This window comes from Phocoena sinus, chromosome 1 (genome assembly GCF_008692025.1).
Source record: "Phocoena sinus isolate mPhoSin1 chromosome 1, mPhoSin1.pri, whole genome shotgun sequence".
In the NCBI taxonomy this organism is placed as follows: Eukaryota; Metazoa; Chordata; class Mammalia; order Artiodactyla; family Phocoenidae; genus Phocoena; species Phocoena sinus.
In genome coordinates, this window is record NC_045763.1 from 139,905,311 (window position 1) to 139,929,636 (window position 24,326).

Genomic DNA, 24,326 nt, shown 5'->3' on the forward strand with positions numbered 1-24,326 from the left:
AGAGGCCTCTTAAGCAACTGTAATTCTTTTTGTCTTTATTTTTAATCCAAATGAATGCATTAGAGATGGTACTAAAATCTATGTGGGAAAAAAGAACCATCTGAGATCATTGGTCAGAGTTCTAAGTGGTGTGGAAAGAGAAAAACAAAAAAAAAGTGCTGAGTCCTGATAAATGGGAAGGGGGTTACATTGGCTAAACTGAAACCAGTTGAAGGGGTTCTTTTGTCTGTTTTTTTTTTTTCCCCTCAAATTTCTCTTTAAATCAGTGTTGTCCAGCTGTCTCCAGAGACTACAAAAGACACAGATCAAATTTCTATTGTTCTTTCTTGCTACTGCCTCTCCACCGACCCTGGCTTCACCCAGAAGGGTGTTGTAGCCTATAGGATCCCTTGCCATTTATTCCTCTGTCACAGATGGATGAAGTGCTCGAATATGAATCATTAAACCTACTTCTTTTTGTGTCTCCCAGATGCTAAGTATTTGTTCTCTGATTCAACGTTGATTCAATGTATTCATTAAATCCAAACATTTACTCAACACTTACCATGTGCCAGGCCTCTTGAAGGCACTGGATATGCTAAGGCAAATGAGACACAGATCCTGCCTTCAAAGAGCTCCAGTTTAGTGGGAGAGCAGAGAGATAATTACTAACACATTGTGGAAGAGGAGGACGGAGCATGGAAAAAGGCTTTGAAGAGAGTACCAAGGGATATGGAGCTCACCTTCCAGGAGGGAAGAAGAAGAGAAGCTCCTTAGTGGGAGGGCAAACGTAATGGGGAAAAAGCAGCAGCCAGCTGATTGCTTGTGAAAGAATCAGTCTTTTTAATATACGGCCAAAGGCAGCTAGGGATGTTGGTGTAGACTGCAGATGGCTTTAGCTTGGGCACCAAGAAGCAGCTTCGGAAGGTGAAAGCCTGAGTGGAAGGAACTTTCTCATATTGAGCAGCACTGTGTAATCACTTGTCTCAGAATGGATGGAAGGAAAAGAGGGAGGGAGGGAGGGAATCACCTTACATACTTGAGAAAATATCATATATGAATCCATCTGCCACCATTCCATAATCCCAACCCCTCTTCCCAGGAGGAGTTGAGAGATTGGTCCACTAGAGTTTCTCTTTAGCTTTCATAAGATACAACTAATAAATACCAAACTCATTGATTCCCTTATTTCTCAGAAGACTAAGGAATGGACTGACCCTGTACCAAACCTATGAAAGTTGTTGATTTAGGAAAAGCAACGATAAGATGATGTCTTTTACTACATAGGGTGATATTAAGATGGACAAGATGAAGTATATATCATTATCTGGTTTGAACAATATAGTTAATTAGCACGTAGCTTTACGTTGGTGGCCCAAATCTGCTATAAACAAGTCGGAATGCTATTCAGATTGTGTCATTCTAAAAAAAAAAGGTATCCAGAAAGGTGCCCTAGCGTATACCTACACAACTGTCTATTTACTAAGTTAAAGCTCAATTTAAGGATTGCTGTAAGGATTTCACATGAATTGAGGCCAGTGGTAAAACTTGTACGATGGCCATTGGGGAGGAAGAAGAGGCAGTGGGAGCAGGAAGTCTTCCTGAGAGCACCCACACCCCTCTAGAGCTACATTCCCCTATTTTTTCTACTTTCTTCCCATTAACTCATTGGGCTTAACTAATGGGATTTGGTTTTGACTTTATCTGCTTAACATTTTTTTACATATCTATAGACCCAGATAGTGGTGGTAAAGAAGTTGACTCAAACTTTCTCAGGCCAGACATTAGATGACTGAAATCATGTCTTATTCATCTCTGCACCCTGAGTATCCAGAGTAGGTGCTCAATATGTTCACTGTGTACATTAATGGACCTCCTTGCTCCACCTAGTTTTACCACTAGAAAACCAGGTTCTTCAACAAATATTTATTAATTACCTACTCCTTGCCAGGTGCTGTATCCAGCACTAGGTTTATAAGAGTGAGCAAAAGAGACATGACCCTGTCTTCCAGGAGCTTGTTGCCCTTAAAGAGAAACAACAGTTAAATCTGGAATTACAAGAAATTATGATAACCTCACAGTATGGGAAGTGGGGTGTTGATGGGGTCAATAACGTGGGACCACGTCTGTCAGGGAGGTGGATCAAGCAATGTTTCCTGGTATAAGTGACTCAAAGCAAGGTAGAGTTCTCAGCTCTCCTAGGATTTATAACCTATTCAGAGAAAGAAAACTGTCATACATACAAAAGTAAGAAACAGAATGATGTAAGACACTCTAAACTCAGTGTTAGATCATGGATTAGAGATGGTAGAAAGGGTGAGATCAGAGGGCAGAAGTAGACATGGATGTTTTCAGGAGGAAGGGGCTCTTGACTGTCCTTGAGAGATGGGTAGAGCCAGTAGAATGGAATAAGGGGAGAAAAGGCTGAGGTGAGAATTGCACACAACTGGACAGGTGAGGCCTAGATGAAAGAGAGAGGCTGAGTTAGGCGAGACCTGGAAAGTCGGGAAGAAATAGAAGTACAGTAAGCACTGTCATATTGTGGTTGTTATTCTTCATAATGTGATAAAAGCTACTGTCTGTCAGGTTCCAGTCGGGGTTAGGTTCTAGGCAGGAAGTGTTTAACAATGGGCCTACAATCCATCCTCCCTCTTTCCGGGGGTGGGGGAAGCCCATGGGAAAGACAGAAGGAAAGTAACTCAGTCAGATCTTCATGTAAGCATGCTAATGATAGACGTCCAACGAAGCATACTAATGATATTTGCTAGTTGCAGGATCCTTATCTATGAAATGCTTTTATAAGGAGATACCTGATCTGCCTGGGTTGCTCATTTGTTACAAATCTAGAACCTATGGATACGTTGAGCATGATTTCTGGGAAAAAGTAAAGTATATTAGGTAACTACCTGAATATAAATATGAAGGTACTTCCCAATGACTCTTTTCCGTGTAGGTGATGTGGCCATATATATGGCTTAAAGGTTTTCTATGTTCATCTGGGCAAGAGAATATCTTGATGTGGCATAAAAGGGCCTGGGCGGCTGCATTAGTCTCAGACCACTCATTGCTTTACCTGAACCTTGCAATGACCTGTTTCACTGATGTTATTAGTAAAGCTTGACACTGGGTAAGATCTATTCTTATGAGTATGCTTTAACAATCTGATCCTTTGTGTTTTCTTAGGTACGTTACCTATATTGGCTCACATCAACCCTCTAAGATGCTCAGAGGAATTAGTGAATGTGTCCAATATCACACAGTGAGGAAGCAGCAGGCTTAAGATTTAATCACAGATCTGACTCCCCAGACCATACTCTTCCCACTGCTCTATATTTTCCCCCTTTTTAAACCTGAGGAAAACAGAACAGGTCACGGGGTAGGGGTTGGGGGAGCAGTCAGGCCCTAGGGCAGCAGTCCCCAACCTTTTTGACACCGGGGACCGGTTTCATGGAAGACAATTTTTCCACGGACCGGGGTGGGTGGGGAGGGTGTTTCAGGCGGTAGTGCCAGGGATGGGGGAGCGGCAGATGAAGCTTCGCTCACTGCCCTGCCACTGACCTCCTGCTGTGCAGCCCGGTTCCTACCAGGCTGTGGCCCAGTACCGGTCCGTGGCCCAGGAGTTGGGGACTCCTGGACCACTCCTGCCCTGGAGGACCATCAGGAAGCCCCACAAGCCCTTTGAGAACCACTTCCCCAAAGTACAGTTTTAATGAGAAAAGTCTTTCTGGCATAAAATCTGATTCATTTGAGACCCAAAAGGTAGTGTTTGTGTCACATTTTCCATGGAAGTTCATTTTCACCAGAGGCAAAACACTTACATCTCCACTGGGACTCTGCGACTCATGGAGAGTTTGTGTGCTATCAGGGGAATAATAGCACATTCCTTGAATGCTGAGAGAATAGCCCAAAGACTCTGCCCTTGATCAGATTAGATGATATGAGTTGGTGTTTCTCATTCCATTTTTAGCCTTAAAGCAAGCTGGGCCTTGTGGGAAGACTCGCTAATTCCTAATGTGTTGGATCAGCCATATTTCACATGGGCTGCAGTTTTATGAGGACATTTGTGTCATTCATTCACAGCTCTGAGTTTTGTGGGTTTTTCTTTAAACATAGTGCTTTGCCAAACATTAGGATCAGCTTCCTTTCAGGGAACTCAAGTTTCCCTTTTTAAAAAACTAGTGTGTGAACAATGGGAAAGGAGGTAGACCATATCATGGAGTCCAGTTCTTTTTTTCTGGAGAAGTAAGTGGTTTAATTCTAGTTGCCTCAGATCAAGGAGTCTTATTCTTAGGGGACAGCTGCCTAGTGCAGCACCTTGGTTCCCGTTAAAAGCACCACAGGACATTCATAACTGGGATGTGACAGATTGCCCCATGCCTGGATCTCTTGCTCAGGGCTGCCAGCATCATTAATGGACAGATGGAGCCATCCTCCCTTCCTTGGCTGTGTCTGTTTAATCAACTTTGGAAGTAGCTGTAATACCACCAGCTAATAGAAGTGCAATACCCCCAGGAAGATGTTCATCTTGGTAGAAAAATCTGACAAAAGAGTGTCAGAATCTTTATTTCAAATCAGAGCAGACCCATGCAGACCTTGTTTCTATATGTAGCAGTATGTTGAGGGGCACTTTAACTTGGGTCTTACTAAGAAAAGCAGAAAGCTTAATTGAGAATTACTGAAACCTATAGAGCTGAGCTGAGAGAAGACAGTGGTCTGATGTAGACCTTAGGTTTGTCTTCTGGATTCCACTGACCCTCTTCTTAGGCTACACTGTTAGTATCCTGCTCTGATCTGCACTGGGTTATTGCTTTCTTGCTTCTAGACCCTTACTGTTTTCAGAGAGTTCTCAGTCTTTGTTTATACTTTTACCCAATGTTCCCTTTAAATACAACCTTTCTCAGTTACAAAGGAGAATGTGATTCTTTCCAGTGTGTGGCAAAATACTGGCTATTTACTTTGTTTACTACCAGCTTATTTGCTAATGGTCCTATGCCTTTCCAAACCCAGAGCTAGCTATTCTTTTTGTCCTGCTCTTTATGTTCTTTATTTTGCCTGTCATGTAATGGAAGAAAATTATAATAGACACATTTTTTAAGGGAAGAACAATCTCCAGCTGAATACGAATTTCCTGCAATGTGTTGTAGGGCTGTCTTTGTAATACCATAGTCCATTGGAATCATCTTGGCTGCAAATAAATAAATACTTAACTAATAGTAACTTAAACAAGGAGGAATCTATTTTATGAGGGTGATTAATATAGTAAAAAGGTAGTAAAGATTCCATATTGACTTATCTGTCATTCTTTAGTCTCTCCCATATGGATGTAGGTTAGCCATCTAGCATTAAGCGTTATGTCTTCACAAAAATATCCAAAGGAAGACAGGGAGAAAGTGCACACCATTCGAGTTTTATCTCTCTTTTTTAAATAGGGAGGAAAATTTTTTCCAAAATTTTACCCCCTGGCAGATTTCTCCTTAGTATCAAGGGTCAGGATAGGGTCACATGCCTATGTTCTACCTATGATGAAGCTGGGAAAGTAACTGGCCTCTCTAGTGGAAGTGGACTTCTGTGTGTAAAGAAGAAGGAGGGGGAAAGCTGCTAGGTAGTCAACCACTGTTATGGACTGAATTCATATGTTGAAAACCTATACCCCAGTGTGAGGATATCAGAAGATGGTGTGGGGCCTTTGGAAGGTAATTAGGATTAGATGAGGTCACAAGGATGGAGCCCTCACAAATGGGATTAGTGCCCTTATGAGACTCAAGAGAGAGCTTGCTTCCTCTCTTTCTGCCATGTGAGGATACAAGGAAAAGTCTGAAACCAGAAGAGGATCCGACCATGCTGGTGCCCTGACCTCAGTCTGTCAGCCTCCAGAACTGTGGGAAATGCATTTCTGTAAGCCATCCAGTCTATGATATTCTGTTATAGCAACCTCAACAGACTAAGACGACCACAACCATCAAATACCTTTAAAGTGCAACAGCCCAGGGATGGATTATATTTAATAATCTCACGCTTGCTGTCACATGGGCCACACATACAGTTAATATGGAGTCATAAAAGAAGAGACCTCACAAGTTCAATATAAACTCATCCTCTCAAAAATCTATCTAAAAATCTATCTCAATGTTTTAAAATTGTGGTAAAACGGGTATAATATAAAATTTACCATTTTAACCATTTTAAGCATGCAGTTCAGTGTCATTAAGTACATTCGTTGTTGTGCAATCATCTATCTCTAGAAAGACTTCATTTTCCCATACTGAAACTCTGTACCCATTAAAGAATAAATTCCCCACTTTGCCCTCCCCCAGGCAACCATCATTCTACTTTTTGTCTTTTTAAAATTTGGCTACTCTAGGTACCTCATATAAGTACAATTATGTATTTGTTCTTCAAGCTTATTTTCAAAATATCTGGTAACCTCTCTTGAAATACCCTTCCTGCTTCTCCTCCTTCTCTCCTCTTCGCAAAACCCTTTCCATCCTCCAAGGCTCAATACCAAGATTTTCCAGTTGCTTCAGCCCGTGGGGATCTCTCCCTATCCTGAACTCAGAATGCTCAGAGTGCTCAACTCCCGTACTCCCTTGGCCCTTGTGTATACTGTCTCAAGCCATATCTTGCATTATTATTCTATATTACCCGTCATTTTGTGAGTAATTCTCTCCTCTCTCCAACTAGATTGTGACCTCCTAAAGGGCAGAGACTTAATGTACCTTGCTTTTCTTTTCATCCTCCACAACCTAAGCCTTCTATGCAATAGACACCCAGTAAGTACTTGTTAAATCCCCTGCTCCTCTTTAGAGAAGCTGCATAAACCAGCTGTATAATCAACAAGCTCTCGCTTAAGCCTGATCACACTCTCTCTGGTTGAAACTTAAGTCCATTTTTTCTTATTTGATCTTCCTTGAAATGGACAGCGAATGTCCACTGTCCTCATTAAACCTCTATCTATACTTGAGAAAAGTTAATGAATCTATGTTAGCTTCTGCTTTTCCAGGCTAAGTCAAGATAATGAGGCAGAACCACTATATTTACACAACAGTTTTTCCTAAGAAACCCATAACATTTCCCTCACATTAAGATCAGTTCTTTTTAGTAGTTAAAAGTCAACAAAGTTTTCACAATCTGGGAAGGAATTCCTCTGTTGTAAGTCATAGTTGGGAATTCCAGAGCCTCTGGCAAGCCTTTAGTTTTTACAAAAACTTTATTGATCTGGTGTGATATGTACTGATACCCTGAGGATAGCACACACACACACACACACACACACACACACACACACACACACACACGCACACCTGACCCCCTTTACGCAGCCTTGATCACAGCAGTGCACATTACTGGATCATTTCTATTGATAAAATCAGAACAGGAGTTTACCAGAAAGTAATCTAAAAAACTCAAGGATTATAATTTTGTGTACCAAAATCTTAGATGTACAAGGGCTGGATGTGGCTTTTTCTCTGAGTATTGCTGATTAAGTGACTAGTAGAAGATTTTAGCAACTAGGATTTTCTAAGGATGAAATATTACTCCTGTGTAATTGATACTAACAAATTTAACTGAAGTAATTCTAAGAAATGGTAATTATAGATGTATTTCCAACTCAGTTTTTCTTCCCCAGCCTATAATGAAAGACACAGAGCTCAGGCCACTGGGGAAAGTGAGAAGCAGCTGGGGTTGTGTACTTTTGGTGAAGACACCCAGGTTCCCATCTCAGATGACGTGTCTGCAGAGTCATGTGGAGGTGCAGATGTGAGGAAGATTAATCTGCTCGCTTAAAATATCCTGAAGTATCAAGAAAAACAATTTGAATCTCAGAATGTTTGCAAGCTAGCTGAAGGTTAATTAATATCTGGTTTGTTGAAGTGGCTTGTTGAGGGGTTTCATAGAAACCATAGAAATAACAATAATGGTTGGGTGAACAGAGGGTCCCCCTAGGGCACCTGGAGGGAACCTCTATGGGATTATTTCATGAGCTTTCTCTTTGGTTTGATTGTGTTTTTAAAGGTCTGAGCAAAATTAAGAAATTTTAGGCCTCTTCAGATTGGTTTATAAAACACTCACATAGTGGTATACTAATGCTTAATGAAGAAATTTTATATCTTACGCACGACAGTTTTTTTTTTTTTTTTTTTTTTTTACGGTACGTGGGCCTCTCACTGTTGTGGCCTCTTCCCGTTTCGGAGCACAGGCTCCGGACGCACAGGCTCAGCGGCCATGGCTCACGGGCCCAGCCACTCCGCAGCATGTGGGATCTTCCCAGACCGGGGCATGAACCCGCATCCCCTGCATCGGCAGGCGGACTCTCAACCACTGCGCCACCAGGGAAGCCCACGCACGACAGTTTTGACAGCAGTCGTAAACATGAAAGTTGGGAGGAATGGCAAGCACTGTGGCAGCACTGAGGTCATTCCCTAATCAGAAGAAAGAGCTGCCTGTGACACATGGCATTTAGAAATGAAGTATTTGATCCTTGAGTTCTGGGTAGTCACAAAGGAATGCTCGCAGGGACAAAAAAACAAATCTTCTCTAGGAAAAAAGAGCAGAAGGGATATTTAGAGTAGGTTAAAAGTATGAATGTTAAGAAAAATAACATTTTTTCTTTGAAAAGAGTAAGTAGATAGTTATGGTCCTTTTATTCCACTTTGAAGTTTGAGAACCAATGCAGCCTCCCCAGGGAACTGCAGACAGGCCAGGCACTTTCATAATATTCATACATTTATTCACTTATGTATTCGTCCAGTCGTCATTCATTAATCATCTGTCCAAAATCATTTATTGGGGACTTATTATATTTCAGGCATTGAGGCTATGATGATGAATAAGAAGTAGCTATGGGCACACAGGACGAAGATCCCCTCGCTTATCTGGGGTTGCTGGGAAGGAGTTCACAGAAAATGATACTTGAAGTGGGTTTGGTAGGATGAATGAGAGTTCAGGGTAAGAGAAATAAAATCCCACTGAGAGAAGGGTATGCAGAGGACAGGGGACAGCATTAGAGCAATATGGTAGAGGACCAGGTACAGAACACACAGGAGCAGTGATCAGGGAGAGCTGAAACTGAGACCTTAGTGCACGAGGAGGCCATTTGTCCTCCAGCTCAAGGGCCAGAAGGCAGAAGTGCAGCCCATGGGCTCTCCTGCCATTTTACACACACACACACACGCACACACACACACACATGCACACATACAGGAACCTCTCCATCAGTTAACCCCCTGTTGAGAGCAGAGTTGACTCTGTCTGCTGTATCTCCCAGAGCCCAGAATTCTAGGAACAACGCTGTGAAGTACTTTGGTAGAGGACCCAACATTAGTTTTGAAGCGTGAGAATGACATACACACATTATCTCCAGCCTGTAAGTTCACAGAGGCAGGACTAGGTCTGACTCGTGCCCTGCTTGGTCTCCTGTGAAGACCTGGCATGTATAAGGTCCTCCTTAAATATTTGCTGCATGAATAAATGCACTAAATGAATGAGGCAGAGTGGAGAATGGACTAGCATGGGAGGAGGCTACTCTCAGGCCACTTAGGAGACTGTTATAAGAATCCAGGTGAGGAATCACGGTAGGGTTGGAGAGAAAGGGCCAGAATTTAGACCAGCACTCCCCAGTAGAACTTTCTGCAATGATGGACATGTTTTATTCTGCACTGTCCGTGCCACATACAGCATTGAATACTTGAAAGGTGGCCAGTGAGACTGAGGAACTGAACTTTTAATTTAAATTTAAATAGCTATATGTGGCTATTGACTACCATATTGGACAGCACAATTCTAGGGTTTCTGTGACAGAATCAAAAGAACTTTTAATAAATTGGATTTATTCATAAATTCAATCAACAAATATTCATTGACTGTTTACTAGGTTCTGGAGGAGAAAATTGGGGCCAATCTGTGGCAGTTGTGTGTGCCATGCCAAGGTGTTTAGACTTTGTAATAAAGAGTGGGAGGCTGGACAAGCTATTTTAGCAGGATTGGTCAATGAAATCTCGCTGAGAGGTGATAAGCTGAGAGTTGGATGATGAGAAAACTATGGGGATTAGGAAAGAAAAAACCCAAAACCCAAAACAAGAACTAGAACAATCATTGATGAAAGAAAGCAATAAAATTCAACCTGAAGACACTTAAAGCAAGAAGGTACCTGCACCATCTGCAAGTCTAACTCACTCATTTTCTGTCTCCAGAAGGGAAATCGAAGCCCAGAGAGATAACTACACTTGCCTGTGGCCACACAGCTAATTAATAACATAGTTGGGAACAGACTTAATCTCCTAACTTCCAACTTCGCACCCTACTGGGTAAGTCTGAATCTCATTTTCCTTGCTAGTAAAAAGGTAATTTTGAAAAATGAAAAATGTAACATAGGCAAGGTGTTAAAAATGGCAGCTATATTTATTATTGGATTTGTTTCAATGTTACAGTATTCCTCTCAAGTGATTATGTTATTAATAATAACTGTAGTATTATTTTAGTAACACAAAAGCATAATGCAAAAAATTTAGTAATTTAATAATTCAAAAAGTGTGAGAAAGGCAGTGAACATTCAACTCCTGATTTGTTTTAGTTATACTTGTTTGGGGTGAATCTCGGCTTTGGGCCCGTGCAATCAACGTCAGGTACCACCTGCCATTTACCTAGAGGCAGCTGCTGGAATTACAGATGCTGTCAGGGAAGAAATAACCAGCCTCTCCACTGCTGGCCTTGCAAGCCCGCCTTGTTAAGTGGTGGCAAGTATCACAGTTCTAAGGGTTTTTTCTCTCTTCTTCTGAAGAGAGAGAAAAATGAGGCTGTGGTTTTCCCAACAGACAGATCTGTCATCAAGCTCTTTATGGAAAGCTGCTGTAGACAGGGGTTGAGAAGATGATGAAGGCTTTAACACAGTGTGAAAGTTGGAATGATGAAAAGGGTGCATTAAAAGCATGTGACCCAAGAAAGGATTTTCTGCCTTCAGGGTTAGGCCTTCATTTGGTTACTTGCCTTTTTATATCATACTCCCTCCCACCACACCTCTGCCCTTTGAGCTTCTATTTTTATAAATATTCATATAGGACAAACAATATGATGAATAAGGTCATAGCTTTGCCAGAGTGATGGTGTTGAAATATCCATGTTGACTCTCCTTGACTTCTCTGTGTCACTTGACTTTCTGACCACACCTTTGGCGTTCAGACCTGGAGTTTGGACCCCAAGCCCATGCTCCATTGGTTCTGTTGTGTTGCATCTGAGTTTGATGACTATGGAGCCATCTGTGCAATTATCAGTAATCAATAGTTTCATATACCTATTGCATGATCGCCAGAGTAACACTGACAATGAGGCATTGAACAACTGCAGGTTGCATGTGAAAGAGTGACCTGAGAGCCACATCTGTGGCCCGCTGCCCACTGCCCCATCACTCCAACCCTCCCTGGCCAGGTCCAGGACCCTCTCCCCAGACTGTAGCCCCATCACCTCCCATCATTCCCAAGTATCAGTAGCCAACAGGATAATGCCTCTGCACTTTCCAGCCCTCTGGTGCTCCCAATGCATCCTATAGCGGACACAGTGGCACACTTGGAGCCACAGAGGCAGAAGGTCCAAGTCACTGGCCTGAATCCAAGCAAGTGTGGATTCCATACCTCTCTCTACCACTTAGTTCAGCTTGGGCCAATTATTTCATTTCCCCAAGTCTCCATTTCCTCAAATGTGAAGCTGGAATAATGTCTATCTCATAGGATACTAAAGAATTTTTAAATTGTATTATTGTATATGAAAATGCTTTGAAATTAGAAAGTACTACTCGAATGAGTGCAAGGCATTTTCATTAGTCTACGCTACATGGTATTTTTGTGGAAAAAATAAAACCTAATGAATATTAAATTATATTCACATCTAGCCAATATTTTATAATAAGTATAAATGGAGTATAACCTTTAAAAATTGTCACTATTTTGTACACCTATAACATATTGTACATCAACTGTACTTCAATAAAAAAATTATATTCACATCACTTCATTCATTCACACATCCATTCATTCATTCACAAAGTTTTATTAGACAACCAGTCTGGGCCAGGCACTCTGTCAAGTGCTAGGTAGTTATATGATTGTGAACAGCCCAGATTCCTCATGGAGTTTACAGTTTATTTAGGGGAGGGGGACATTGTAAGCCACTAGCCATGCAAATATATCTATAATTACACAGCATGCTAGGTGCTATGAAGAGAAACGTGCATGTGGATAACAGTGGAGGGGCATAACTATGAGACTTGGTTGAGTTGACTTATGCAAACGCAAGGGCCTTCTAGGGAGCAGGAAGTGCATAATGGAAGACCTCAAGACAGCAGAGCACTTGGCAAATTCAAGGATCCAACAGGCCCTTGTGGCTAGAACACAAGAAAGGAGAGGGATTGTGTTGCCAAAATCAGGCAGGCAGAGCAAGAGTCACAGACGACTCCTAGGATTCTCTTATGAGAGAGCTGAGAAGTGTGAGACCAGTGGAAGAAATGTAAGTAGAAGTTGTAAGACTGAGAGAATGTTCTTACTAGAGAAATGCAGTAATGTGGCCCATTTAATTTGAGATAGGATAAATTCATAAAGATTATATTCCCTCGGGTGTTCAGAATTTTTACAGCAGTGTTCAGGATTTAAACACAGACATAGAAATTAATTTTTACATTGTTATTTGTAACTTTCCACTTCACACGGCTCTATATAAACATTCCTACATGTTCGTAGTCCATAAACTTGTTATTTTTATCAGCTGTGTAGTATTCCATCATGGTATTTTTGGAGCTTCTATACACTTGTCTGCTTTTTCGTTCTTTATAGTTTTTTCCCTTAAAAATAGTGCTGCTGGGAATATTTTTGTTTTCCCATGAGTTATTTTCTTGGGTTACATTCCCCTCATGGGTCATTTCTCTGCATGTCAGATGGCCGCTCTGATGCTCACAGTGTTTTGTGTCAGGCTTCACTTGCCCTGCCTGGGTGGGAACAAATTCCCAGGGTACCAGATGCTTCGGGGAGTTGGTGGGGGAGGGGCAGTGGCAGGCAGGAGGAGGATTTTCCTCATTAGATGTACAGAGAATGCAGGTTGTTGTGTTAATACGCTAATCCTCTATGATGTTGCCTCTATTGGGGTTTTTTATGCACTCAGAACCTCCATGGTCCTTAGCCTGACAGGTAACTCGTTCTCCTCCCTCACTTTTCAGTTTCCCCCAAGGACTTTTTAAGTTCTGGTGAGTGTTGTATGTGGAACAGAAGGGTGCAAAGGTAGTGGCAATGAATTAACTTGTTGTTAGCAGGTAGTGATTGTGAGACGAGGCATAAAATCTCTGTGATTGTAATTAACTGAAAGTTATAATTACATCATCTAAGGGAAATTGTTCCCTGAGTGTCAACATGTTTACTTATTCCTTTATTTAATATTTCATTCTAACTTTCTAGATGTGGTTGAGAAATTAGTCAGGGACCAGCTTACCAGGTCAAGCAGGTATCTGGGAAACTCATCCAACTAATATATTTTCCTTGCCTGGTCGTATCTCACCTGCTCATCTGATCTAGTGTATCTTTTCAGCATTTTTAATTTATTATTAATTTTTTTTTTTTTTTTTTTTTTGTACATGGGCCTCTCATTGTTGTGGCCTCTCCTGTTGCGGAGCACGGGCTCCGGACACGCAGGCTCAGTGGCCATGGCTCACGGGCCCAGCTGCTCCGCGGCATGTGGGATCTTCCCGGACCGGGGCACGAACCCGTGTCCCCTGCATCGGCAGGCGGTCTCTCAACCACTACGCCACCAGGGAAGCCCTAATTTTTAAAATTGAAGTATAGTTGATTTACAATATTGTGTTAGTTTTAGGGGTACACCATAGTGGTTCAGTATTTTTGCAGCTTTTATTCCATTATAGGTTATTACAAGATAATGGGCATCCCTGTGCCTTGTTGCTTATCTATCTTATATGCAGTAGTTTGTATTTGTTAATCCCATGCCCCTAATTTGTCCTTCCCCCACCTCCCTCTCCCCTTTTGATAACCACCACAAGTTTGTTTTATATATCCATGAGTCTGTTTCTGTTCTGTATATAAATTCATTTGTATTATTTTTTAGATTCCATATATAAATGATATCATATCATATTTGTCTTTCACTGTCTGACTTATTTCACTATAATATTCTCTAGGTCCATCCATGTTGCTGCAAATGACATTATTTCATTCTTTTTATGGTTGAGTAATAGTTTAGTGTGTGTGTGTGTGTGTGTGTGTGTGAGAATACCATGTCTTCTTAATTTGGTCAAAAAGTTACTGGAACAAAACAGAGTAACTGAACTCATTTGAGTTGGGACAAGAATATAGCTTAAGTTCAGTTCTCTGGGGAAAAAAACCCCTCAATTCCCTGTGTCAAATATAATATAATATAATAATTTAGTCTACAGTTGTTGAAAACTGGGGAATACGTTCCAAAAGTTTTCTCTACCTTATCAAAGCAAAAGAAGACAAAAATGGAACATAATAACCAATTATCCTCTTTCTCAAAAAGAATATGTAAGAGGGGAGACAGGATCCTGATGGGCTCTCAGCCATTTTGGTCAGGACCACCATCACTTACTGTCAGTGATGTCTGTAGTTATTCATATTGGCAAGGATATTAACCTGCAGCACCTATGGAGTTTTATGCTTGACACTGTATCCTTATCTCACCACTGTGAGGTGGGTTTTGTCAAGATCACAAAGCAGTGAGTGATGGACTCCGATTCACTGCTCCTCACTTCTTCTCTACCCTGAGGACACACCGGCTGGAGGCCATGTAGGGTAGCAGGACAAGACCATGCTGTGAGCATGGAGAATTGCTGGTCATGTTAGCTCTAATCTGTTAGGTGAGTTTAGGTAAGTCACATAAACTCCCTGAGGTTTTGCTTCCTGTGAAGCAGAAGGGACTCCTGTTTTTTTCTAACTCCCATTGCGAAGGCTTGTCAGATAATAGCTGTGAAAGTTTTTGGACAGTCAACCATAAAGTCATAACAATAGGACATTATTTTGTATTGTGATCACTATGATGATGTGGCAAGATTCTCATATGAGACATGGTAGCTGCTCTGGGGTAAAGATTCGCAGAGGAGTCAAATTCGAATGTCACATCCAGTGAGGCTGAGATTCAAAATGAATCATTTGATATGCTGACATGCCAGGGAATCAGATAATTCACAGCCAGGAAACAGCAGGAGTCATGAACGTTGTGGATCTGACTTGATTGATGTGGTGACAGATGCATTCAAAGCATCACCAGGCTCCCTAAACAGATCTCCTTCTAGGGAAGCTGATGTCTATGGGAGGCTCCCTCCAGAGACTGCAGGCCAGGAATTGATCATAACAGATCATGAGGTAAATTTTTACAAGACTCAGGGGCTCTTCAGAGTGATCTTGCGACGTTATACTGACTCAGGCTCCGCCGTGCCTTGAACAATTACATCTCAGTCTTGGGTTTCTAGATGATGGAATACTTCCATAGCTGATCCAGGCAGCAGGACATGAAGGCAAGGCAGAAATGTCATCCGTACTTCATATAATCCCAGTAAACTGGTGGGTCTCAAACTCCAGGGAGACTAAAATCTCTTAGAAAACTTGTTCAAAGGCAGATTTCTGGGCTCCATTCCCAGGGATAGAGAGATCCCATTGGTATAGTTTGGGGCCCAGAACTGTGCATTCAAACGAACTCTTAAGTAACAATGCAGGTAATGTAAAATTAACATTTTCAGGGAAAAAATGTAGAAGAGAAGGGCCCTGAATGAGAGTTACTATGATAAAAATTAAAAATCTAATATTTATTGAGCACTTACTATGAACCAGGCACTCTTCTATACATAAATTACTATAACACCTAATATGCCATATGTAAATTAACAACTTCCATCCTCACCATGATCCCGTGAGATATACAATAATATTTCATACTTTTTTTTTTTTTTTGCGGTATGCGGGCCTCTCACTGTTGTGGCCTCTCCCGTTGCGGAGCACAGACTCCGGACGTGCAGGCTCAGCGGCCACGGCTCACGGGCCCAGCCGCTCTGTGGTATGTGGGATCTTCCCAAACCAGGGCACGAACTAGTGTTCCCTGCATTGGCAGGTGGACTCTCAACCACTGAGCCACCAGGGAAGCCCTCATCCATTTTTTAAATGGAGTAACGGAGGCACAGATTGCTTAAGAAGATCCTAGCACCTGTGAGATCATGTCTTGGTTTCACAGTAAAATGTAAAAATGTTAATATCTCAGAAGAACTTTCTAGGAAAGGGATAGATTGTTCAAATCCCACCCAGAGGGAGAGTCATTACTCCTATAGCTCTAGCAATATAGCCTGATTCTAATATTAAAATTCATGCCAGCCTGGTAACTTACAGTAGGGATGGAGCTTAGGGAAAACTGCCCACCGTAGTATCTGTTTCACAGGATCCAAACATTGAGATTGGGGACCATGAAACCCCAGTAGTTACAGCTTTATTCATAGGGCCCCGGCCTCTAATGCAGAAGTTGCTCTTCTCCCAACCAACTTTCTCTTTGATGGAGTCCTGTTGAAATGCTGCAGGCCTCATACTTGCCTACCAGGTTTACAGAAGGAGGAGTTTTTAAGCCTCTACTAATTAAAGTATAATGCTAACCATCTATGGCCAGTTAGCTCATTTAATTAGAGCCTATTAAAAATAAGGGTAAACTCACTGAACCCTACATTTACTCTCTGTTACAAAAGGATTCTTTGGATTTTTTCCCTTTTCCTTGGTTAAGAAGAGCAAAGAGGCAGGAGACTTGGAAGACCCTCTTAACTGGGCGTAGTTACTGAGACAAACAGGCCAGCCCAGAGAGGAGGTAGTACTTGAATGTTTGTTTAAAAATGCTCTTTCCTGGTTTAATTATCCATGTACCATGATTTAAAGAACGTTGAAGGTGGCTGATCATTGCTTAAAATTCTGGAGTTCCAGGCCTACATTTCTAAGTGCCTGACTGCTAAAATGTTCCATTTGATCGCTCTGCCAGAATCCCTTCCTCCAAACATATCCCAAACTGAATCTATCATGTTCTCCACGAAGTCTCTCTTCTCCAGATGAAACTGTTTCTGTTCCTGATGACACTGTTCTCCCAGTCCAGGCTCAGAACCACAGCCATCTTTGAATGCACCCTCCCTAGATAGCCATCCGTGAGAGAAATTCACAAATTCTCTCTGTTCTGCTTTTATTCTTCCAACACTCTCATCACTGTCAGTACCACAGTGCAGATCCCTTTTCACCTCGTGGTATCTGGACCACACTCTGGAAGCTAATGTTGTCTTCCTTTGTTCATCCTGTGGCTTCTGCCTACAGTGGCTCTGGGAAATTGAAACCATATCATTCTTGAGCTCAAAATTTCTCCATGATTTTTATTGCCTATGAAAAGGTTCTGCAACCAATTCCATTGTGTGTGTTTGGGGCGGGTGCAGGGGGCAGGGCAGGGTGGGCGTTCTACCCACACCACCAAGCAATTCTTGGACACCAGCTGGGTATCCTACAATTCAGCTCAATTTTGACTATCTACCCAGATGGCATCAGATTCCACAAGTTAAGGGCTCAGTCCCACAAGATGTCCCTCTACTTCAGATGTCAATTGCAAGTCCAGGTTGTCACCTATATTTCTGACCAGCTGGCTATAAATCAGAGATTTCCTCAACCCTTTCCTTGGGTCTGATTAATTTTCTAGAACCGTACACAGGACTCAGGAAACCAGTTTACTCACTAGATCGAAAGTTCACCACTTCCCTGGTGGTACAGTTGTTAAGAATCTGCCTGCCAATGCAGGGGACACGGATTTGAACCCTGGTCCGGGAAGATCCCACATGCTGCGGAGCAGCTAAGCCCGTGAGCCACAACTACTGAGCCTGCACTCTAGAGCCTGTGAGCCACAACTACTGAAGCTCACACGCCTAGAGCCCACGCTCCACAACAAGAGAAGCCACTGCAGTGAGAAGCCTGCGCACAGCAGCAAAGAGTAGCCCCTACTCGATGCAACCAGAGAAAGCCGGCACGCAGCAACGAAGACCCAATGCAGCCAAAAATGAATAAATAAATAAATTTATGTTAAAAAAACCCAAACAGTACATGGTGGGAAAATGAAGCCCAAGTATTGTTTTTAATCCACATGTCGATCTGTTAAGTGACTGTGATGGTTAATTTTATGCGTCAACTTGACTGGACTAACAGATGCCCAGATAACTGGTAAACTATTATTTCTTGGTGTGTCTGTGAGGGTGTTTCTGGAAGAGATTAGCATTTGAATCAGTAGGCTGAATAAGGAAGAAATAAAGAAGATTGGCCATACCACTTTGGGTGGGCATCATCCAGTCTAGTGAGGGCCTAAATAGATCAAAAAGGTGAAGGATGGGCAAATTTGCTGTCTTTGCTTGAGTTGGTACACCATCTTCTCCTGCCCTCAGCCATCAGTGCTCCTGGACTTCAGACTCAGACCAGGACTTACACCATCAGCTGCCCTGGTCCTCAGATCTTCAGAGTTGGATTGAATTATACCACTGGCTTCCCTTCTCCAACTTGAAGATGGCAGGTAGTGGGACTTGTCCTCCATAATTGTGTGAGCCAATTCCTATAATAAATTTCCTCTTAAAATACATATATATATATACATATATATATATATACGTATATATATATATACGTATATATATATATATATATGTATATATATATATATATATATATATTCTATTGGTTCAATGTCTCTGAAGAAATCTGACCTGGATCAAGACCCTGGTCTCCCCATTATGCTCACCCATCGTATAATGTTGCCGTCTACCATCTGCTGGTAGCACTTCTCATCACCTCCCCTCTGAGACCCCATAACCAAGCCACCATCACCTCTCTTTTTTTATTGAGGTGTAATTATATACTATAAAAGTCACCTATTGTAAGTGTATAATTCAATGATTTTTAGTAGTCATTTAGTAATAGAATTGTGTAACCATCATCACAGTTTTAGAACATCTCCATCACCCCAAAACATTTCTTTGTCCCTATTTGCAGTCAATTCTGCTCCCACTTTCAATCCCTGGCCACCACTGCTCTGCTTTCTATATCTATAGATTTGCCAAGCACTGCTCTGTTTTCTGTATCTATAGATTTGCCTTTTCTGGACACTTCATATAAATGGAATCATACAATATGTAGTGTTTTTTATGTGCCTTCTTTCATTTAGCATAATGTCTTTGAGGTTCATCTGTGTTGTAGCATGCACTGGTAGTTTGCTCCTTTTCACTGCTGAATAGTATTTCATTGCATGGACATACCACATTTGTTTATCTTTTCATTCGTTAGTCAACATTTGGATTGTTTCAAGTTTTTTGGCTATTGTGAGTAAGTCTTCTCTGAACTTTAAGTCTTTCTGTGGACGTATGTTTGTATTTCTCTTATGTAGATATCTAGATATGGAATTGCTAGGTTGTAAAAATATATTTAACTTTATAAGAAGCCGCCAAACTGTTTTCCAAAGTGGGTCTATCGTTTTTCATTCCCACAGGTATAAGGGTTCTAATTTCTCCACATCCTCACCAATACTTGTTGTTGTCTGTCTTTTTGATCATAGCCATTCTAGTGGGGGTATAGTAATACCTCATTTTGGCTTTAAACTGCATCTCTTAATGATTTATTGACATCAAGCATCTTTTCATGTGCTCATTAGCTCTTCTTATATTTTCTTTGGTGAAATGTCTATTCAAATATTTTGACTATTTAAAAATTGAATTGCTTGTCTTATTATTGAGTCATATGAGTTGTTTATATAATCTGGATACAAGTTCTTTATCAGACATATGATTTACAAACCGTTTCTCCCAGTTTGTGCCTTCCCCCTTTCATTTTTCTAATGGTGCCTTTTAGAAGAGCAAAAGTCTTAATTTTTATAAAGTCCAATTTATCAATTTTTTTCTTGTTTTTGATATCATATATAAGAACTCTACATCTAAATGTCACTACATTTATTTTCTTATGTTTTCTTCTAGAAGTCTTGTAATTTCACTTCTACATTAAGTCTATGATCCATTTTGAGTTAATTTGTGTATGGTGTGAAGTTACTATCTACATTCTTTTTATTTTCAATTTTTTTTGCATATAAGTGCCAATTGTCTCAGCCCTGTTTGTTGGAAAGACTACCTTTCCCCTATTGAATTGCCTTAGCATATTTGTCAAAAATCAACTGACCATAAATGTGAGAGTTTGTTTCTGGACTCTCACCTCTGTTCCATTGATCTATGTGATTGTCCTATGCCAGTACCACATTGTTTTGCTTACTGTAGCTTTATGGTTAAGTTTGTAATTGGGCAATATAAATTCTTTTCTCTTTTTTTCAAGACTGTTTCAGCTACTGTAGGTTCTTTGCACTTTCACATGCATTGTTGAGTAAACTTGTCAATTTCTATAAAAAATCCTGATGGCAATTTTATATGGATTGTGTTAAATCTATAGATCATTCTGGGGAGAATTGCCATCTTAATAAAATTGAGTCTTCAGTTTATGAACATGGAATGTAACTCCATTTATTTAGCAAAGCTTTGTGGTTTTCAATGTACAAGCCCTATCTTGCACTTCTTTTGTTAGCTTGATTCCTAAATATTTTATTCTTTTTGACGCTGTTGTGAATGGAAGTCATAATCTTTTTTTTTTTTTTTTTTTGCGGTATGCGGGCCTCTCACTGTTGTGGCCTCTCCCGTTGCAGAGCACAGGCTCTGGACAGGCAGGCTCAGCGGCCATGGCTCACGGGCCCAGCTGCTCCACGACATGTGGGATCTTCCCAGACTGGGGCACGAACCCACATCCCCTGCATCGGCAGGCGGACCCTCAACCACTCTGCCACCAGGGAAGCCCCATTTCTTAATCTTGATTTTGGACTGTTCCTTGCTAACATGTAGAAATATAATTGATTTTTGTGCATTGATCCTGTACCTTGTGACCTTTCCAAACTTGTTTATTAACTCGAATATATCTTTTAATGTGAGGATTTCTCAAGATTTTCTACATACAAGATCATGTTGCCTGTGAATAAAGGCAGTTTTACTTCTTCCATTCCAATTGGTATGCTTTTAATTTTTTTCTTGCCTTATTAAACTGACTAGAACTTTGGTACAAGGTTGAGTAGAAGGAGTAAGAGTAGGTATGCTTGCCATATTCCTAGTCTTAGTGGGAAAACTTTTGCCAGTGAATCCATTAGGGCATGACTTTGTCATTGTGGGAAGATTTCAAATTACAAATCGGTTTTTACCTTATTATATATCAATTCAGATTTTCTATTTCTTCTTTAGTCAGTTTAGGTAACATGTCTATAGAAATTTTTCCATTTTACATAAGTTGTCTAATTTGATATAAAGTAGTAGTTTATAATATTCACTTATAATCCTTTAATTTTTTGCAAGAATGGAAAGGATTGCCCCTCTTTTTTTGGGGGGGGTGGTAATTTATGTCTCCTCTTTTTATTTCCTGGTTAGTCTAGCTAAAGATTTATCAATTTTGTTGGTCTTTTCAAGGAACCAACTTTTGGTTTCATTGATTTTTTGCTACTATTTTTCTGTTTCCTATTTCTCTGTTTTCTACTTCTCTGTTTTCTACTCTACTCTTCATTATTTCCTTTCTCTTTCTTGTTTTGGATTTAGTCCCTCTATTACTAGTTTCTTATGGTTGATGTTTAAGTTATTGATTTAATAACTGTCTTCTAGTGTAGACATTTATAGCTATATATTTCCCTCTAATTACTGAATTAGCTGCATCCCATAAATTTTGATATGTTGAATTTTATTTTTACTCAGCTCAAAATATTTTTAAAAATTTCCTTCTGGTGTTTTTCTTTGACAAATAGTTTATTTAGAAGTGTTTTGTTTAATTTCCAAGTATTTAGTAATTCCTCCAATTTCCTTCTGTTGTTGATTTCTAATTTAATTGTATTATAGTTTGACAACACACTTTGTATGATTTTGGACCTTTTAAATTTATTGAAACTTGTTTTATAGCCTGACATATGGTCCACTCCAGACAATGTTCCATGCATGTTTGAAAAGAATGTGCATTCCGCTGTCATTGAGTGGAATGTTTTATAAATATCTGTGAGGGCAAGTGTTTTTAAGTCTTCTCTATACTTGCTGACTTTCTGCCTAGCTGTTCTATCAATTTAAAGTGGAGTACTAGGATCTCCAACTGTGATTTTTGAACACTATCATCTCTTGCTTATGTTATTGTAATAGCTTAGCACTCCCTGTCCACCCTCCCTGCTTTATTTTTTTCAATAGGACTTATCATCATTTGACCTTGTATATATTTTACTTATATGTTAGAATATATAGGTCCTATTATGGCAGGGATTTTGTCATTTTTCATTGCTCCTGTAACCATAGTACCAGTAAGAGTGCCTGACACATATGTCACTCACAAATATTTGTTGGATGAATAAACACATCACTGAACAAATGGCACCCACTATTCTCTTGGACAAGTACAAAACTCCTTACCCTACCATCTAGAGGATAACCGCGATGGATCAATACCAGTGGAATACTGAGAGGGAGTGGCCATAGGTGGAAACTCTCCCTTCTCCCTCATGTTTTTCCTTTGGGTTTCTCTCTCCTTATATTTTCTAGTCATCAGAGTAGTAGGACTTGAGGACCAGGACTGGATGTAGATCTTGAGGAACTAGGCCACTGTGCTTGATTGAGATCCAGGCTGTTTGGTGGCCTTCTCCAGGCAAAGGAATCCCCCTGGCATCAGGTGGCCCTGTGCAGCTCAGTGGGGATTAATTTCCAAGTGGAGAGGACAAGGAGGGGCTAAAACTTCACAGTAATAAACAGAGCAGCTTTCCTCTGCACCTACACTTTTTCCTCCTGAACCTGAGACAGCTAGCCATAGGGGGCTGGTCCAAGATTCGGTGTTCAAAATTCCAGCCAAACATCATTCCATCTCAGCACAATTGACACTATCTATTCAGATGTACATCTTGATGTAGCTTTGAAATTTTATGTTTATCCTGCTTTGGAGGGCTATATTATATATAACAGCATCAGAAAAAAAAATACCCCAGCATGTAATATTTACTGAGTGCTTGGCATATGATATCAAGATTTTTCACATTTATCAAGTATATTGGATACTTTATATATCTATATGCTTAATCGGTTAAAAATAAAAGACTGACCAATATTTTTCTTTTACTCATTAAAGTTAGGTCTAAGTTTTATAAACTGTTCTTGTATGGTGTGCGTAACCAACTAGAGCTCAGAGGAGTGGTCTGAGCTAGAGACAACAATTTGGGTATCATGTATAAATGTATGATAATTAAAGGTATAGGGATAGATCATATGCTCTGGAGAGTGATAAAAGGAGAGAGCCTAGCTCAAAACTTTGAGGAATTTAATTTTTAATGGTTGAGTAGAAGATGATGAGCCTGAAAAGGCAGAGGAGGAGCACCCAGAGAGGTCACAGGAAAACTGGGAGGATGTTACACACAGGAAGGTATGTGTCAGCTTTCTGAAAGCTTGCAATTCTCATAACACACTTTGCTTTGGGGGAGTCTAACTCCTAATAAAGTACCTGTCATTTAATTAAAAATTATCATTAAGCAGGTGGCCCTGAAATTGTGCTTGACACTAGATAAATAGTTCTCATCCAGATATACCTGCAACACTGGAAGGATATAGATTTTTGCATTATTAAGATGTTGTGTCTTCATCAAAATTAGTTTATTCCAATTCTTGCATTCCCCCTCTGAGTGTGGCATATCCTTTCCAGATACCCTATTATTCATCTATGGCTTTTTGGCATTCTAGTAGTAAATTTGAATATTTGATGTCAGTGAAACTTGATGATAAACACTGTACAAATAAAGTTGAATTATTACTGCAGCATTCCTGGGAATGAGGTTATTTCTTATTTTTGTGTTTAATGCTAGTGGCAGTAAATTCCCAATGAATTTTTATTTTATTGCTTTAGACTCAGCAACAAATTTATTTTGCTCATTCACTCACTCATTCATACATCAAATGTATGGTAAGTGCCTACTATATGCCAGACACTGGGAGCGTTAAGACACATCAGGCATGATTTTCAAGCTTTGGTATGCATTGGAACCACCTGGAAAACTTGTTAAAAATACATATGCCCCGGGCTTCCCTGGTGGCGCAGTGGTTGAGAGTCCGCCTGCCGATGCAGGGGACACGGGTTCGTGCCCCGGTCTGGGAAGATCCCACATGCCGCGGAGCGGCTGGGCCCGTGAGCCATGGCCGCTGAGCCTGCGCGTCCGGAGCCTGTCCTCTGCAACGGGAGAGGCCACAACAGTGAGAGGCCCGCGTAACG

The 24,326-nt window shown here is 40.7% G+C and overlaps 1 protein-coding gene across 1 annotated transcript in view; it reads left to right on the forward strand.

Annotated features, from left to right (window-relative positions):
* TSEN15 (tRNA splicing endonuclease subunit 15) overlaps positions 1-24,326 on the forward strand; it is a 99,526-nt gene that overhangs the window by 58,928 nt on the left and 16,272 nt on the right. The window contains exon 7 of the transcript XR_004349873.1: positions 10,170-10,283. The gene's annotated coding sequence lies outside the window, so the exon portion shown is untranslated. The remainder of the gene's footprint in view (positions 1-10,169; positions 10,284-24,326) is intronic.